The 18,082-nt window shown below is 39.0% G+C and overlaps 1 pseudogene; it reads left to right on the top strand.

Moving 5' to 3' along the window:
- Window positions 1–2,617: 2,617 nt before the first annotated feature.
- LOC105860582 (uncharacterized) lies at window positions 2,618–17,635 on the top strand (annotated as a pseudogene).
- The last annotated feature ends 447 nt before the right edge of the window (window positions 17,636–18,082 follow it).

Here is an 18,082-nt window from a genome sequence, read left to right as displayed (position 1 = left end):
TCTCTCCCAGACCCTCCCATTTAGTCTCTGTGAATGCACCACTACCCACTTGGGTAGATGCCTAAACCTGAAACTTGGGCATCTTTCCTAACTGCTCCTTCCCCTTTATTCCTCCTATTTAATCAATTACAAAGTCCCCATGCTTCTATTTCATTTAATATTTTTTTTCGGCATCCTCAGTGCCTCACCTTAGTCTTTCATTCTTTCTTCTCTGAATTCCTAACACAGTGTCCTCATAGGTGTCCCTACTGATAATATGAACCCCTTCCAGCCCATCTTCCACAGTCCTTTCAGCGATCTTGTAAGAACATAAGTCTTGCCAGGTCACCTCCTTCTTGAAGTCCATCTCTGAGTCCGTCCAGTTCCACAAGTGATCTGGTCTCTGACTTGGTCTTTAAGGCACCCTGCGGTCTCCCCTGTCACACTTCCAGTTCCCCTCCCTCCCATTCTGTTCTCCTGCCAACTTTCCGTACTAAATGCACCATGCAGTATCATGACTCCTTGCTTTTGAACAGTTTGCTTTTTCTAGAATGCTCCACCTCCATACCACTTTTCCTAATTGCTTAAAAATTCCTTGACTATTAACTCTTTTAGAATGCATTTCCCACCTCACCTTCATCTGTGCCACCATTGCACTTATCTCCATAACTGTCTTTTTCTTCTATTAGATTGTAAGCAGGGATTATGTTTTATTGCCTAACACATATTAATAACACTAATTATAATGATTACTTAGCACTTACAACATGAAAGTAATGGCAGAGTAGCTGCCTCTTTATGTTTAATTTAACTTATTAAGTTATTCAATTTAACTCTCATGCCTACCTTAAGGTATGCTACTGTTGTTGTCATTCTCACTTTGTATATGGGAAGACAAAGGTGCAGAATGCTTAGGAAATTTTCCCAAGTTATGCAGTTGCTAAATGTCAGAGCCAGGAATTGAACTCAGACAGTCTGACTCCAGATCTCACTTTCTTGTCCATGCTGTGGATGGCTGCCCTGGTTGTTTGATAAATGTCTAGTACATGGAAATTAAGATGGGGGTGGGAGTTTGAGAAGATTTTCCTGACCCTTCCAGCCCATTGGTACCTCTTAAAGGAGGAAGAACGGTCAATCTGCTGAGAGTTCTCTTCCGGCCCTCTTCCCAGGAGTCCTTTGAGTCCACAAAGTAGTGCATGTAGGAAATAATCTAATATCCTTACAATCATGATGATGATGATAATGATAGTGATGATAGTTAACATTTCTAGAATGTTTACTGTATCTTATTTAAAAATTTACCACTGACAGTAAAGACCATAGTTTTGGTGTGTGTATTCATGCTGCATGGGTGACTACCCCCACTGCTTTCATGCAAGCTGCCCTGTTTGGGATTTTAAACTTTCTCCTGCTGTGATCAGGACATAAAGGCTGACTTGTACCTTCCGTGACCAGCCCCAGCCAGCCACCCATGAGAAACCGGACTTAACTCTCTCTCCCACTACCACCCAGTCCTCCCCGCCCCTGCCTCTCCAAGGAAAGCTATGGAAAGGGAGCTAGGCTAGAGGTTGAAAGACTTTGGTCATGCCTTAAATAGCTATGTTACCTTAGGGAAATCATTTATTCTTGCCAAGACAGTTATTTTGTGTGTGTGTGTGTGTTTATTTTTGGTTTTTGAGACAGTCTCACTCTGTTTCCTTGAGTAGAGTGCTGTGACATCAGCCTAGCTCACAGCAACCTCAAACTCCTAGGCTCAAGTGATCCTCTTGCCTCAGCCTCCCGAGTAGCTGGGACTACAGGTGCACACCACCATGCTTGGCTAAGTTTTTCTATTTGTAGTAGAGACAGGGTCTCACTCTTGCTCAGGCTGGTCTTGAACTACTGAGCTCAAACAATCCTCCCACCTTGTCCTCCCAGAGTGCTAGGATTACAGGCGTGAGCCACCATGCCCAGCCGCCAAGACACAGTTTATACCTCTTTTAAATGAGAGTAACAATTATTCCTGCCTCATCAAAGTCACCTCTCTGGGGTTGTCTTCCCTGACCCCGTCATCTTGGGAAAAAATTAACCTCCCCTTCCTTTTAGTACTTATCCATCTGTTCACACCTGAGTGAGTGTGTCACACTCTATTGTAATTGTTGGTCAGTTTGTCTGCTCCACCCACTGGATTGTCAATGTCTCAGAGATAGGGGCAGTGTCATAGCTTTGAGGCTTCTGTTTTTAGAACACCTACTGGACTGAATTTCTACAACTACTGCTCACCTTTCTCTTGTGTCCCGCATCTGTAACTTCTCATCCTTAGAGCCCAACCACGACATCCATTTGGATTTAAAATCACTTGAGCAGAACTGATGGGATAGCACACTAGGCACCCTCCCCACCTTAGACTGGAGAATGACAAAGTGTTTCTAGTCATGGTATTCAATTTTTGTCCCATCGAATCATACTAACAAAGCCATCCTAAGTCATTGCTAATGAATGCACATGAACTTCTACTGCTGATGCTGCCAAGATATCTATGGCATCGTACAAGATGTTTCCATTCCTAGGGCAGAACTTAGCAGGGGAGTGAACTGTGAGTGGATTTCCAGAGGAGTGGCTCTGACAGGGGAGGTCAGTGGGAACGTGCTGTGGAGAGATGTCTGAGCCTGCAGAATTTGTGCCGATAGCTGGTTCCTTGGGTAGTGCTCTTTCCCAGCGCCTTCCAAATGTCATGGTATATTATGGCTCAGGTGTCCGGAGACCTGTTTGTGCTGAATATTGTTTGGATGATGAAACAAGCAAGCATCTTTTAATAATTAAGTTTGTCCCTTTTTACAGGGATACTACTCATCTGGATAATTTCACCTCCGAGTGAGGAAATGGAGCTTGCAGCGTGTGCACTTCCCATCATCAAAGACAACAGGAGAGAGAGAAGACAGCCCTAGTGTGAGCACAGGAATTATTCCTACAGATGTGCCCTTTGACTCTCATTTCCTGCTCCTGACCAACCCTTAGGAGATTATTTTCAGGGAGATCTCCCTGTTCCCGGGGGGCAGAGACTTTTCTAGTTATAAGGCTGTTGTGTGCGACGCGTCCAGGCAAGAATGCAGCAAAACTGCAGAGAAATCAGGGATTAAAGAAATGAAGCTGGGCAAACTCAGAGACGCCTTCTGCAGAACTTCTCTCAAGCTGGAGGTAAACATCTCCACCTACCCTCCTCCTCCTTCAAGCTCACAGTTTATTTTTCACTGTGTTCAGCTTGTGGCAGTTCCCTCTGCTACAGAGAGGGGGAAATGACTTGTCTTAATGGGGTGGCTTCCCTAAGAAGCACAGTCGTCTGAGTTCAGGACTGAAGGAGAGGAAATACTCCTTCCTGCATGAGAGGATCTTAAAAGGCAAGAAAGTGATGGCGTTAGTCATTTGAGGGTGAGCATATTTTCCCAGTTGGTATGTTGAGAACAATCCTCCTTCACACATACCCTGTGGGCTTTTGACTTGGGCACTGGCCCAGCCTAAGTCCTAGAGAACAGACAGCTCTGAATTTTTCCAGAAGTATCAGACTCATGGGAAGGTTTCTTTGGAAGATTTCTATCTCCCTCCTTTTACCTGTAAAGAACAATATCTGAACGATGCTTCTACCGGCCAAGTTCCAAGTGCCATCTTTGCCTTCAAGGAAGAGGGCCGTAGGTCCTCGCAAACGATTCTCAGCCCTGGCATATGCAGTGGCTTCATTCAGATTCCAGCAAAGAGGAATTGGCAGGGCATGAAGAAGGGCAGAAGGTAATTGAGGAGCCGGGGCTGGTTTTAAGGCAGGACAGAGCCCAGCTCCACGAGCTGAGCTGGAAGGAATTTGCTGTGTGTGCCAGATGTCATAAAGAGCTGCTGAGCTAGTGGAGCTTTCTAGTGCTCAGAAGCAAATCAATCAGATGAGCTGCAACCGCAGCTCTGCTACAGACCATGAGCTAATGCGGGCCGTGCCCAGCAAGCCAGCGCCATGGGCACTGGAGCCGGCAGTGGGAGACGCTGAGCCCACGGAGCTGACGCCGAGGGCCAGGAGGGAGCGACAAAGGGGGCTCTTCCTTAACACTGTGAATAGCCCCAGAGTGAACCCGGCCTTCAGCAGCTGTGGTTTCATTCTCATCACTGCTGGGCAAGTTGGGGGTGCTAATTGTGAAGCTGGAGAGTTGTTAAAATCATACCAGATATATTAAAGGAGTGGGGATGACAGTACTTCAAACCCCGTATGCAGTGCGGTGGGCACAAAAGCTTTATCTCGGGAGAAGAAAGAAAAAGAAAGCAAAAAGGCCCTGAGAAAATGAAGGGAGCTGGGCAGCTGACCCTCGTCTGGGTTCACTCAGCAACTTGTCCGTATCATTGTTATAGCATTTATCACACAGCGCTAAGATAATAAAAAGAATCTCTCTCATTTACTGAGCTTTTGCTATGAGCCAGGCACTGTTACAGGACATTGGCATACATCCTTTTATTTAGCCTAAACTCAGAGAAGTTGAGTGATTTTCTATATCTATGCGTGTAAATGAGTTTGTGTACCTGCACGTGCATGAGTGTAGCTACTCACAGTCAGTTTGCAAATCCAGTTCTCCCTGACTTCAAAACCAAAATCTCACCCCCTTTTATTATTTAACCTTTCATTTCCAAAGCAGATAGCTTATAAGAATTTGTAAATTAATAAACTCTAGTACTGATGGTCAAAACAAGTACAATTAATCCAAGTCACCAAGTTTGGAAATTAAGAAGAGAATATTCTCCGGGAACCAAAGAGAGGGACATTCATGGGACATATGGTCACAGATTGAAGTTTTCCGTTTTCTCTCTCCGTAATAGCCCTGGCAGACAACTAATAAGGAAAACATATTGCAGGAAGAATCTTCTCTTCTCTCAGATCATGTGATGCAGATTTTTGGTAGCAGCAGAGTTTGCTGAAAATAAATAATAATCCGACAATGGGTAAATTCAGCACCTTTCATCCCGGTGGGATATATACACCAAGGGATTCATGAGTTTACCATTTTGAGGACTGATCATATTTAAAGAAAGAAAGGAGGAGGGGGCAAGGAGAAACTTATTGTCATTTGGCAACCTGTGAGTTCATCGGATGCCACTTGCCTTCCACCATGCTCAGCTTGTTCAATTGATGGAATGATTTGAGATTGTTTTAGAAAGATATATGAGTATTCCTACCATTTGTATAAGGGTAGAGGACCCACTGTTATATTTTTATTATAAAACTTCCAACAAGAAAATATCTACACTAGCCTAGGAAAAGGAAATCACCTTTGAACACAAACAATGGGAAAAAACATTCCTGACAATAGAGAAACTCCAGGCCCCTACCCTCCTTTTGCCTCTCTTTTTTCTTCAATTTAAATCAAGATAAAAAGATGGAAAGCACAACTCCTTGGGGTGCTTTGGAATCCACAGTGGCTTTTAACAAAGCTGTCTAACAACAAGTCAGTTCAGATATTCCAGCCTCTTTGGTATTCTTCACCAAAGAAAGCACACAACGAGCAGCTGTTTTTGCTCAATTCTGTCGTATCTACATGCTAACTCTTCTGCTGAGAAATTAACAACCATCACACAAACATTTCTCCTTGACTATTCTCTTCTCCTGTGGGCCTTTTCTTTGAACCAGTGCACTGCAGGCACTTGTGTAGTGCTTAGCAAGTCATTTAAAGAGAATTCTAAAATATCAAAGTTTGTCTATAATTTACTTGCAAAAATGAATTTAGGAATACTGAAAATTGTCTTTTAAAATATTGCTCTCCCTCGAAAAGTTAAACCAAGTTACCATATGACCCAACAATTCCACTCCTTGGTACATATCCATTAGAATTGAAAACACGTGTTCACACAAAAATTTGTACACAAATATTCACAGCATTATTCATAATAGCTCAAAAGTGGAAACAAACCACATGTGCAACAATGGATAAATGGATAAACAAAATGTGATATATCCATGCAATGGACTATTATTCCCCAATGAAATGAAATTAAGTATTGCTACATGCTATGACATGGATGAACCTTGAAAACATTAGGCCAAGTAAAAGAAACTCGACACAAAAGGTCACATTTTGTATGATTCCATTTATATAAAATATCCAGAATAGGCAAATCTATAGAGATAGAAAGTAAATTACTGGTTGCCTAAGGCCAGATGGGATGGGGAAATGGGAAGTGACTGCTAATGGGTATGTGTTTCTTTTTAGGGAGATAAAAATACTCTGACATTACATAGTGGTAATGGTTGCACAACTTTGTGAGTATGTTAAAAATCACTGGACTGTCTAATTTAAAAGGGTAAAATTTCTGATCTGAAAATAATATCTTAAGTTTTTAAAGTGTGGGAAAACTACCATTCTTATAGTAAAAATCTGCGTGTACCTTACAGCCTATGAGCCACAACAAGCTGCAGCCTATGACCCAGTGCTTTGTATCATCTGAACTCATTGTTCAATGAGTGAGCTTAGCAGTGAGTGTTTCAAATTCTGAACTGCCCCTTGCTAGCTGTGTAAGCAAGTTATTTAACTATCCTGTGGCTCTGTTTCCTTATCTGTAATATGGGGATTTTAATAGCTGCCTCATGGAGTTGCCATTGACAATTAAGTGAGCTATGTGAATAGTGAATAGGTCATGATCATCGCCATCATTTTGAGTGTCAAGTGGTGACCTATTTTTTACAGCGCTTCTAACCTAAACTACACAATTAGCGTTTATGCTTAGTCACGCATCCCTTATGATGATGTATTTAATTTGTGAACTGCATCTTTCTAACATGGTTATATATTATTTGAAAGCAGGAGCCAACATCCATTCTTTTATTCCACCTCGTTCTATATTCCCCAGCGTCCAGGCCTGCACCAGCCCAAGCTCAGCCCTGCTACACACCAGCTCACTGTTTCCCCAGGATCGGGGTTATTGGTTAGCTTCTCCCAGGACTACTATTGTGGTATGATGTGTATTCCGACCACAGACCACCAAAAGACTGCCAGTCTGACTGTGGAACGAATTACAGGAATTTAAACTTTCATACTGCCCTTAGAACCGCATCTAGTGAGCACATTTTAATTTCTGACCACACAGTGCTAACACTCAACGTTATACATTGTGCTGGGTCCAAAGACCTACTTGGTGATGCCTCCAGGGACTGTGGCTTGTGAAGCTGGCTAAATTCGTCATTATTTTGGTGCTGAGCGTCTTTCGGCACAGAGCTGGGAGCAGCAATGTGATATGGACAGTCACAACCCCTCCATTAGGCAAACATTTTTCAGGAGAAGTTCTGGTGCAAGAACAAGAAGCGCTCATGCACCACGCACACGGTGTTCCCTAATTGGGTGGTGCGTGCACTTCATCTGCAGGGCAGATGCCCTGACTTCCCCCTTCTGGCCAAGACAGGCTGTAAAGCCTGAGGGTCTGGACTGGGGATTGCTTCCTAAGCGACAAACCCAGGGGTTTACCTTGCATTCCAAAAGAGGGAATCTCCATTTTCTTCCCTACCTTGCTCTTCTTAATCATCAAAGACGCATTTCAGCCACTGTTTCCTGTTTATTGTAATAGATCAAGTCTGGGCGCATAGGAAATATCATGACCAGATATCTGGCCATAGCTCTTCAGCCTCAGTAAATCCTTAAAATTGAGTATTAGTGGGGTCTTCCCTTAGCTCCTTTCTGCTGCAATATGGCCCTAAGTGGCCCCATCCCAAGAGCAAAAGGCTGTAGAGAAAGTTTTAAGGGCTAAAGCCCCAAATCACAACATGTACCCATTTAGAATTATTTCCTCCAAATTATTTTGGGATGTCTGGGAGATCCTCTTGCTTTCCTCTATGTACTAGACTCTTGTGGTCCACTATGGGAAACAGAAGCCACAGTGCAGGGAGGGTGGCTGGGGGGTGTGTGATGGTGGAGGGTACAGATTGAAGAATGCTATGCCAAGGAGGAGATGGTCCCAGGATGTGTTCTGCCATCCCGAATGGAAGCCTCACTAAGAGATAATGAAGGGATTTATCTCTCTACTACCATATACAATGGTGCTTTTCAGCTTTGTGGCCCTAATTAGCAGTAGCTAATTAAGGCTCAAACACCTTGGTGGTGATTGGGAGAGAGGAAACTGAGCTAGAGAACAAAGTGGTTGTCTAAAGGCCCCTGAAGGAGTTGGGATGGGATTATGTCCCAAGGTTTCCGGGCTTCCTGCTGTTGCCTGTGAGACAGTGTCCCTATTTCCTGTATGGTGGCTTTGGTACAAGTCCCACTGTCTCATTCAAGTCCCTATAATAAAGTTGTGTTCTGGAGGGGAAAAGCATGGCTTTTATATTTCTCTCTATTTGCTCTCATGTCAAGCCAGAAGCACTGGAGCAGCAGTACTGCTCAGGAAAACATCCTTTTTGCTCAGTAATGGAGAGCACATTTGGTAGGCGAGCCTTGTCCTCCTTGTTTATTTTCAGGGTAGCGATAAAAGCACAGAAAAAACATCAGGGAAAATTAGTAAATTTCAGTAGTACTTCAATACATCTGCAAAGGGCAAACTGTTTAGAGTTTCTGTTGCCCTGTCTGAAGTTGGAAACTCTCGCCACAGTGGGAAGCACAACTATTTTGACTTGGCAAACCAAACCAGACAGCATGCACCTGCAACTGGGCATCCCTGACGTGAGTAGCGGTGGCCAGAGGGTCAGTCTGTTCTCAGTTTTTCATCCAGAAACCACATTCTGCAAATGGAGAGAAAACCACTGTTGGATTAAAAGAAATCCTTGCCATAGAGACTAAGCACACAACTTTAATTAACTCATCATTTTCTAATTAGCATCCCCAGAGCCCTGTGCATGGGCAGCTTATGTTGCAGAATGTGCCATCAAGCTTTTCCAAACAGTTTAATAAAATAAAGTTTTGTTTTCATAAACATTTATTTTAGAAAGTTTGAAAAATAAAGAAAAACACAAAAAAAGGGTGGACCACCCATAACTCACCATTCATGTAAAATCACTTAATGATTTTGGTGTATTTGTTTTTAGTCATTATATATATTCTAACTGTTGTATTTTGGTACATGGTTGAGATTGTGTCATACACAGAGGGTATTTCAGGTTTTTGTCCAATTAATATCTTGTGTAAACATTTTAGTACAAACTCTTTGTAACTATTATTGATGATATCTACATATTGCACTTAGTAAAAGTACTACAATTTACTTAACTGTTATCGATGGCTTCTGTTCAAAGTCAACTTTAGGATGACTTTAAATTTCTAAAATTCCTGATAACATTTTAATTGTGACTTCATCCAATTTAGGAATTTAATACTGATTAATAAATCTCATCATTAAAGAACCTTTTCTGTTTCAGCATAGATTCATTTTTTTCCATTATCATCACCTTGTACTACTTATTGTTTTAAAATGCATAGGTACATCACTATAGTCCCATTTTAAAAAATAGAATGAAAAAGAAAAAATCTACTGGTTTTTTTTTTTTTTTGAGACAGAGTCTCACTCTGTTGCCCAGGCTAGAGTGCCATGGTGTCAGCTTAGCTCACAGCAACCTCAATATCCTGGGCTCAAGCAATCCTCCTGCCTCAGCCTCCCTGCTGAGTAGCTGGGGCTACAGGCATGAGCCACCATGCCCGGTTAATTTTGTTCTCTATATATTTTTACTTGTCCAGCTAATTTCTTCCTATTTTTTTTTAGTGGAGATAGTGTCCCACTCTTGCTCAGGCTGGTTTAGAACTCCCAAGCTCAAACGATCTGCCTTCCTTGGCCTCCCCAGAGTGCTAGGATTACAAGCGTGAGCCACCATGTCCAGCCAGAAAAAAACTTTTTATGCCAGTGAATTTCCCTCTGGGAAGATATTAAGGTCAATTTAAAATTTTTACTATGATAAAAAATGATGCCAAAACAAATTTGTGAAGATATCTTTGTGCTTATTTGCAAGTATTTCTCTAAGATAAACTCCTCTAATGTGGGTGAAAGTGTATTCATAATTTTAATTTTGATAGTTCCTGCCAAGTTGTCCTTGAATAAGGCTGTACCAATTTACACTCCTATTAACAGTGAATGAGAAATTGTTTTCTCACACTGGATGTTATGAAAATTTAAAATATTTGGCAATCTGGCGAAAAATACAATCTCAATGCTGTTTTAATGTGTATTTCCCTAATTACAGTGAAGTGGAACATATTTTCCAATGTTTGTGACCATGTGCATTTCTTCTTTGAATTCCCTCTTCATATTCATTTCTTGATTTTAAGTTGAACTTATTTTATCTCTTTATATATACATATATTAAGTCTTTGTCTGCTATATACTTTGCAAATATTTTCTCTCAAGCTCTTCCTTCTCTTTTAACATTGTTTTATCATCTTTCCTTGTTAAGAGGTTATTCATTTTCAAGTGATAATATCATAGTTTTCATTTTTGTGTTATTTTCCTCTAATTTTCTATTCTGTAATGTTATAGATTAAAAATGTTTAAACTTTTAATCTACATAGAATTTAACTTTTAAGTATGATGCGAGGGAAAATGTAAATTTGTTTTTTTCCTGCCGAGTATACAGTTGTCCAAGTTCCAATAAGTGAATAGTTTATTGCCATGTTTGGAAATATCTCTATTACCATATTCTAAAATTGTGTATGTGTGTGTCTATATACAACACACACACATTCTTGGATTTTATTTTTTCTAAGATCTAATGTAATATTGTATTAATTATTCTGCTTATATAATATTGTGGTAACTGGTAGGGAAAGTCTATTTTGACTGTTATTTTTCAAAAGTTTCACAGCCAAACTTTTATATTTTCTTTTTCAAATGAACTCTATAATCAGCTTGTAGAACTCCTTTAAAAATATTTCTTTTGGCATTTTGATTAAAATTGTTGATTAAAGTTGTTTTGTGATTTTGGTTAGTTTGGGGAGATTGGCCTCTTTCTAATGTCTTTCAACCAAAGCACACAGGACTTCTATTGATATAGTTAGGTCATCTTCAAGTTCCCTCAACATAGTTTTATATTTCTCTTCATATAGGTCTTTCTTATTAGATTTATTTCTAGGTATTTGCAAATTCTATAGTGAAAAATGAATTACACCATGTTTTTACATGTCATTTTAAAGTTACATCTTATTTGTGTATAGATATTTTCATATGAATCTTGCATTGGATTCGTAGGAGAAACATCTAATAATTTTTCAGTTGATTCTTTCAAAATTTTTGATAGATCATCATGCATTTGATGCAAAGTCAGTTTAATTCCTTTCATTCCTTCTTCATTCTTTTTATTTCCTTATTGCATTGGCTAGTTTGCTAGTATAATGTTAATTTGTAGCAGTAATAGCAGGCATCCTTGTCTTTATTGAGGATGCCTTAATAAGGATTATTAACAATTAATGTGGAGATTCTTGCTTTGGATTTCTGGCAATTATCTCTATTAATTAGGGTATAGGTTTAATTGCTATAATAAAAAGACCCCAAATAATAGTGGTTCATACTGAAGTCTGGGAGTAAGCATTAACGGTGGTACAGTGGCTTATCCATGCTATTACTGGGGTCTCAGTGTCATTCTATCTCACTGCACTGCCCTAGAAAACAGACAATGTCTATCTCATGACCTCATATGGCTGTTCCAGCCACCAACATCATGTCTGTGTCCCAGATACCAGGAAGGAAAAAATGTACAAGGAACACGCACAATCCCTCTTTTTAAGGACACAACCCAGAAGTTACACTCATCACTTACACCCACATCCCATTGAACAAAACCTGATTTCATGGGAATACTGCTGTAAGAGAGGCTAAGAAATATGGTTTTCTGTTGAGCAACAGATGTGTTTTTTAGTCTTGTGCCTGGCTAAAATTTCTTCCACCATGGAAGAAGGGGAGAATAGATATTGGGGAAATTAGCAGTTGTTATCACATTATATTTATTCACTTTAGGGAATTTTTCTTCTATCCTTAGCACAATGAGAGTGTTTGCTGGAAAATGGATGTTTAAAATGTATCAAACACATTTTTTTGCGTCTACTGAAATTATCATAATTTTCTATCTTAAACTCTATGGACATTGGTTTATAGGTGGAGAAATCATAATTTGAACATTTATTTTTGGATAAGACACTGTTAGTAGATTACTATGTCATATATGCTTCTTTTAAAGACATGTTAAATTTGAGATTCTGTCTTTTTTCTTTTCTCTTTTTTAAAATTAAAGCCATTTTTTAATGTTAGGTATTTACTTAAATATAAATTATTATCCATTTATTATCAGTTATTTAAAATTTGGTAGAACAAAATTCTAAAACTCCTTGGGCTAATATCCTTTTCAAGGAGAGAACTTTGCAAAAATTTTCCATTATTTTCCTCCTGTTTTTTTTTTTTTTTTTTTGCTAATCAAAAAAAAATGTATTTACTTAGAAGCATTCAGAATGTCGACAAAACAGCTACAACCTTTATTTTTGCAATTACAGAGTGGTATTATGTTAACAAAACAATTATTTCATATAAGCTGCATCACAGACAATTATAAGATGAAAAAAACTACCATCCCCATATACAACTAATTTGTGCTGTGCACCAACAATAACCTCTTTAATTTTCCATGCCAATTTACTACCCTCATACTATACCAGGCAAGGTTAGTGGCCATTAAAAATACCACCAGGACAGGGATATCTAAAGACACATTCCACAGTGTGTCAACTATACAAAAAAAGACACTGTACAGCTTAAAAGCAAACTTTATACAGCCTTATATTTCAATTTTTTTCTTTAAAAAGAGTGAGTTGTGTAAAGGAGGGTTAAATGCTTTATAAAGAAGAAAAAAAAACTGCACTAGAATCAACTTACAGAGACAGCGCCATGCAAGTAAGAGTTGGACAGGCACTGGGCGACCCTATGGCCTCGCTAAGGAAAAATAGCTAACCATGGCAAAGAGGAGAAGCTAAAAAGCCGAGGAGCAAAATGTCATCATACGCATTCCTCGTGCAAACTTGCCAGGAGGAGCACAAGAAGCAGCACCCAGATGCTTCAGTCAATTTCTCAAAGTTTTCTAAGAAGTGCTAAGAGAGGTGGAAGACCATGTCTGCTAAACAGAAAGGAAAATTTGAAGGTATGGCAAAGGTGGACAAGGCCCACTATGAAAGAGAAATGAAAACCTATGTCCTTCCTAAAGGGGAAACCAAAAAGAAGTTCAAAGATCCCAATGCACCCAAGAGTCCTCCTTCGGCCTTTTTCTTGTTCTGTTCTGAGTATCGCCCTAAAATCAAAGGAGAACACCCTGGCCTGTCCACTGGTGGTGTTGCAAAGGAACTGGGAGAGATGTGCAAAGACACTGCTGCAGGTGACAAGCAGCCATATGAAAAGAAGGCTGCAAAGCTGAAGGAAAAATACAAAATGTGTATTGCTGCACACCGAGCTGAAGGAAAACCTGATGCAGCGAAAAAGGGAGTTGGCAAGGCTGAAAAATGCAAGAAAAAGAAGAAAGGGAGAAGATGAGGAAGATGACGAGGACAAAGAGGATGAGGAAGATGAAGATGGTGAGGATGAGGAAGATGATGATGATGAATATGTTGGTTCCTTCCTCTGTTTAATGGATTATTTAGTCTTTTATCTCATTTTAGTTAATTAGATAATCGATATTTTCTGTTTTCTTGTGGTTAAATATACCAATGTTTCCCATAATTATCTGACTTTATTATCTCAATTTGAGAGAGCAACCCTTGCTTGAATTAAGTAGTCACCAATGCATACATACATGTTTGTAGATGTGTAGGGCATTCACCTTTAACTCATTAATCCACCTGGGATTTACTCTGGTGCATGGGTAACCTGAATTATAATTTTGATTTTCTTGTAAATGGGTACCTGACTGTCCCAATAGCATTTATTGATTAATCCATCATTTGCAACTGAATTGAAATTTCTCATTTAATTCACACTAATTTGTTATATCTCTACATTAGTTTATTTCCATGCTATCTAACCTGTTTTATTCATCTGTCTATTCTAAGGTGAAAGCTACAATGTTAAATACTCTTAAATTTTATGGTTTATAATTCAGTTTATAATCTGATGGAGCAAGAGATCCTTCAAATTTCCTGGTTATATATAATACTAAGTTTTTTTTCCCAGATGAACTTTAGGATAAATTGGCCAATTAAAACATTCTCAAAGGTTTTAATTAAAACTGCATACAAATCAAACATTAATTTGTAGAAAAACAGACATTTCTATAATATTGAGTGCTCCAATCCAGGAATATGAATTCCTAGATTGAATCTCACCATCTATTTAGGCCAATGTTATAGTTCTCAGAAAGGTTTCATAATTTTCCTCATTTAAGACCTACAATTGTTTGTTAATTTAATTTCTAGGTGATATATGTAACATATATATATGATCGTATATGTGTGTGTGTATATATATGTGCATCTATGTGTATTTAAAGGAAATGGAGTACTTTTTCATTACATTCAGTTGGGATATTTGGTATTTCTTATATTAAAGCTACCAATTTTTGTGTATTTGGAGGCCAGCTACCTTACAAAGGGAGCTTATCAACTTTTATAGATTTTTCTTGAGATTTCCAAGTAGGCAGCACTATTTTTTTCATATATATATATATATTTTGAGACAGAGTCTGGCTCTGTTGCCTGGGCTAGAGTGCCATGGTGTCAGCCTAGCTCACAGCAATCTCAAACTCCTGGGTTCAAGCAATCCTTCTGTCTCAGCCTCCCTGAGTAGCTGGGACTGCAAGCATGCGTCACCATGCCCGGCTAATTTTTTCTATATATTTTTAGTTGCCTGGCTAATTTCTTTCTATTTTTAGTAGAAACAGGGTCTTGCTTCTGCTCAGGCTGATCTCGAACTCCTGACTTCCAGCGATTCTCCTGCCTTGTCCTCCCAGAGTGCTAGGATTAAAGGCGTGAGCCACCACGCCCAGCCTTTTTTTTTTTTTTTTCAATGTATCATATTAGATTTTTATTCTTTCCCTTGAATAAACCAGGTTTTCAGGTTCCAGATTCTGGTCATTTAAAATAGAGAATTTCACTAATGGGATCAAAGTCTGAAGATAAGGCCAGGACCATGAGGAAGTAAGTGAGATAGTTTCCTCAGATACCAAAGTTAAGGGGTGCCAGAAAGCTCAGCAATTGACTGATGTTTTAATGCCACAGTTTGAAAAATGGAATGCAAAACAATCCATGATGAACAAAATACCAAAAATTTAAATAAAAGTGAGATCGTGATAAGAATCAGGTCCAGAAAAAGGCAGGGACCAGGCAAATGTAGAGGAGTCTGCAGCAGCTCCCAACGGTAGCCTCACTTTCATGTGCTGCCCACAGGATGAATCAACTTTGGGAGTCAACTTCGAGAACAAGAGTGATTGGCATCCTTGGGTAAGGAGAGGGCAGGGCACTGCGATTGACTATCTCAGACTCCACATGACAGGGAAAGGGAATTAATTCCTTTCAAAAGCAAATAGAGGCACGGTTGCCAAAAACAATGGTTGTCTACCATGTTACAGTTCCCGGAGGCATTGTTCTTACACAGTCTAGGCCCTGCTTTGAACAAAGCCTAAGTGTCTCTACTCGGGAGGGACCTCATGGAAAGGCCAGAATCCCTTCCTGAACAGATAGCTCTGCTTCGAGAGGAAAAGTGTGTTTTGGCCACTGTTTCTCAGTCCAATTTCATAGGCTTTGTTAGGCTGGTGAGAATTCTTCGGAAGGATTCACTAGTTGACCTTAACTTATAGTCATGAATATCATCATAGGAAATTGAAATGAGTCACATTTTATATAATTATTGATACCTAGTTGTGAGATAAAGATCCAAATAAATATTTCTGCATGTGTATATCCAGTTTTCCCATCATCACTTATTTAAGAGCCTGTCCTTTCCCAGTGGTGTATTCTTACCACTGTTGTTGAAGGTCAATTGACCATAAATAAGTGGATTTCTTTCTGGGCTCTCTATTTTTGTTCCATTGGTCTATATATCTGTTTTTATGCCAGTGCAATGCTGTTTTGATTACTACAGCTTTGTAGTGTATTTTGAAATTTGATATCTGATGCCTCCAGCTGTTTTGTTCTTGTTCAAAACTGCTTTGGATATTTGAAGTCTTTTGTGGTTCCATATGGATTGTATTATTGTTTCTTTTAATTTCTGTGAAAAATGGCCTTGGAATTTTGATAGAGATTGCATTAAATCTGTAGATCACTTTGGGTAATATGGACATTTTAACACTATTAATTCTTTCAATACTTGAACAAGAGATATCTTTCCATTTATGTGTGTCCTCTTCAATTACTTTTTTCAGTGTTCTCTAATTGAGTCCAATCTAATCACATGAGTCCTTAAAAACAGAAGACTTTTTCTAGCTGTCATCAGAGGGAGATGTAACTATAGAAGAAGGAACAGAGATATGCCGGCTTTGAAAATGAAATAAAGAGCCATGAGCCTAGGAAGATAGGCAGCTTCTAGAACCTGAAAATGGCAAAGAAACATATTCTTCTTTACAGCATCCAGAAAGGAAGGCAACCCTGACATCTTGGTTTTAGTCATGTGTTGGACTTCTAACATGCAGAACTGTAAGATAATAAATTTATGCTGTATATAGCAGCACAATTCACAATTGCAAAGCTGTGGAAACAAACCAAGTGCCCATCAATTCATGAGTGAAATGTGGTATATGTATACCATGGAGTACTACTCAGCTTTAAGAAACAATGGTGATATAGCACCTCTTGTATATTCCTAGATAGAGCTGGAACCCATTCTACTAAGTGAAGTATCTCAAGAATGGAAAACCAAGCACCACATGTACTCACCAGCAAATTGGTGTTAACAGATCAACACCTAAGTAGACATATAGGAATAACATTTATCGGGTGTCGAGCAGGTGGGAGGGGGGAGGAGGGAGGAGGAGATGGGTACATACAAACCCAATGAGTCAAATGTGCAACGTTTGGGGGATGGACATGCTTGAAGCTCTGACTCAAGGGGGGAGGGGGATATGGGCAATATATGTAACCTTAACACTTGTACCCCCATAATTCGCTAAAATAAATGAATAAATTGAGCTAATAAAATAAATAAATAAATAAATTTATGCTGTTTAAAGCCACTAAATTACAGTGCTCCACAAGCAACAGAAAAACTAATATACTGTTATTACTGAAGTTCAGTCATTAAAAAAAAACAAACAAAAAAAACTGAATGCACCTCAATAATGCAAACATTTGGTAAATATCTGGAGTTCTGAAAAAGTTGACTTTGATGCCTTTCTCCAGTATTCTCATTGGCTTTATAGAGGAGTGAATTTTTGAATGGTCTCACTCTTCCTTTCTAGAAGAGTCCTCCCCCACTTCCTTTTGGCATCTGGTATTGCGATGAAAATCAGATTCTTGTTGTATTGTGGGTAATCTTTTTTTTTTTCCCTTTGAGGAAACTTTTTAGACTTTCTCTCCATTGTCCCAAGCTCACTACATTGTGACTAGGTTTGGGATGTTTGTTTGCTTTTAATTTGTTTTGCTAAACATTTGGTAGAGACTTGCAGTCTAATAATAGCTCATGCCTTTCTTCAGTTCTGGGAAATGATACATTTTTTTTTTTTTTTGCCTATGTAATGCTCCTTTTCATTTTCTTTATTTTCTTTTTCTAGATTTACTATTAGATAAATCTTAAAGCTTTTGGACATTTTATGCATGTCTGTTAATTATTGCTTCTTCCTCATTTCTTTCCCTCTCTTATTGTGTTTAGAGAAGTCCTTATGTTTATTTTCAAGCTCCCTAATTCATTCCCAGCGATATACTTTGTTCTATTCTGTCCATAGGTTTGGCTTAAATTTCAATAATCAAGCTTCTAATTCCTATGTTGTCTAGATGATTCTTTCTTATAAATGCAGTGCTTTCTTGTGTCCTTCCAAGGATAATACATATATTTATTTTATTAAAGTCATGCAGTGACTGTTCCGTTAACTTTGTTTCCTCAGTTGTAATTTCTCTTATGTGTTGTGTTTAGTGCATCTCTTTCTTTGTGCTACCCTTCCCAAATGTTTAGTGATTTTTGGATGCATGTTCACCTTTGTAGTTTAGATTTGCTGAAGACTATTCTTTTTTGC

The sequence above is a fragment of the Microcebus murinus genome, chromosome 17 (assembly GCF_040939455.1).
Source record: "Microcebus murinus isolate Inina chromosome 17, M.murinus_Inina_mat1.0, whole genome shotgun sequence".
In the NCBI taxonomy this organism is placed as follows: Eukaryota; Metazoa; Chordata; class Mammalia; order Primates; family Cheirogaleidae; genus Microcebus; species Microcebus murinus.
Note: the sequence above shows the minus strand (reverse complement) of the source record. Positions and strands in the feature narration are given on the sequence as shown.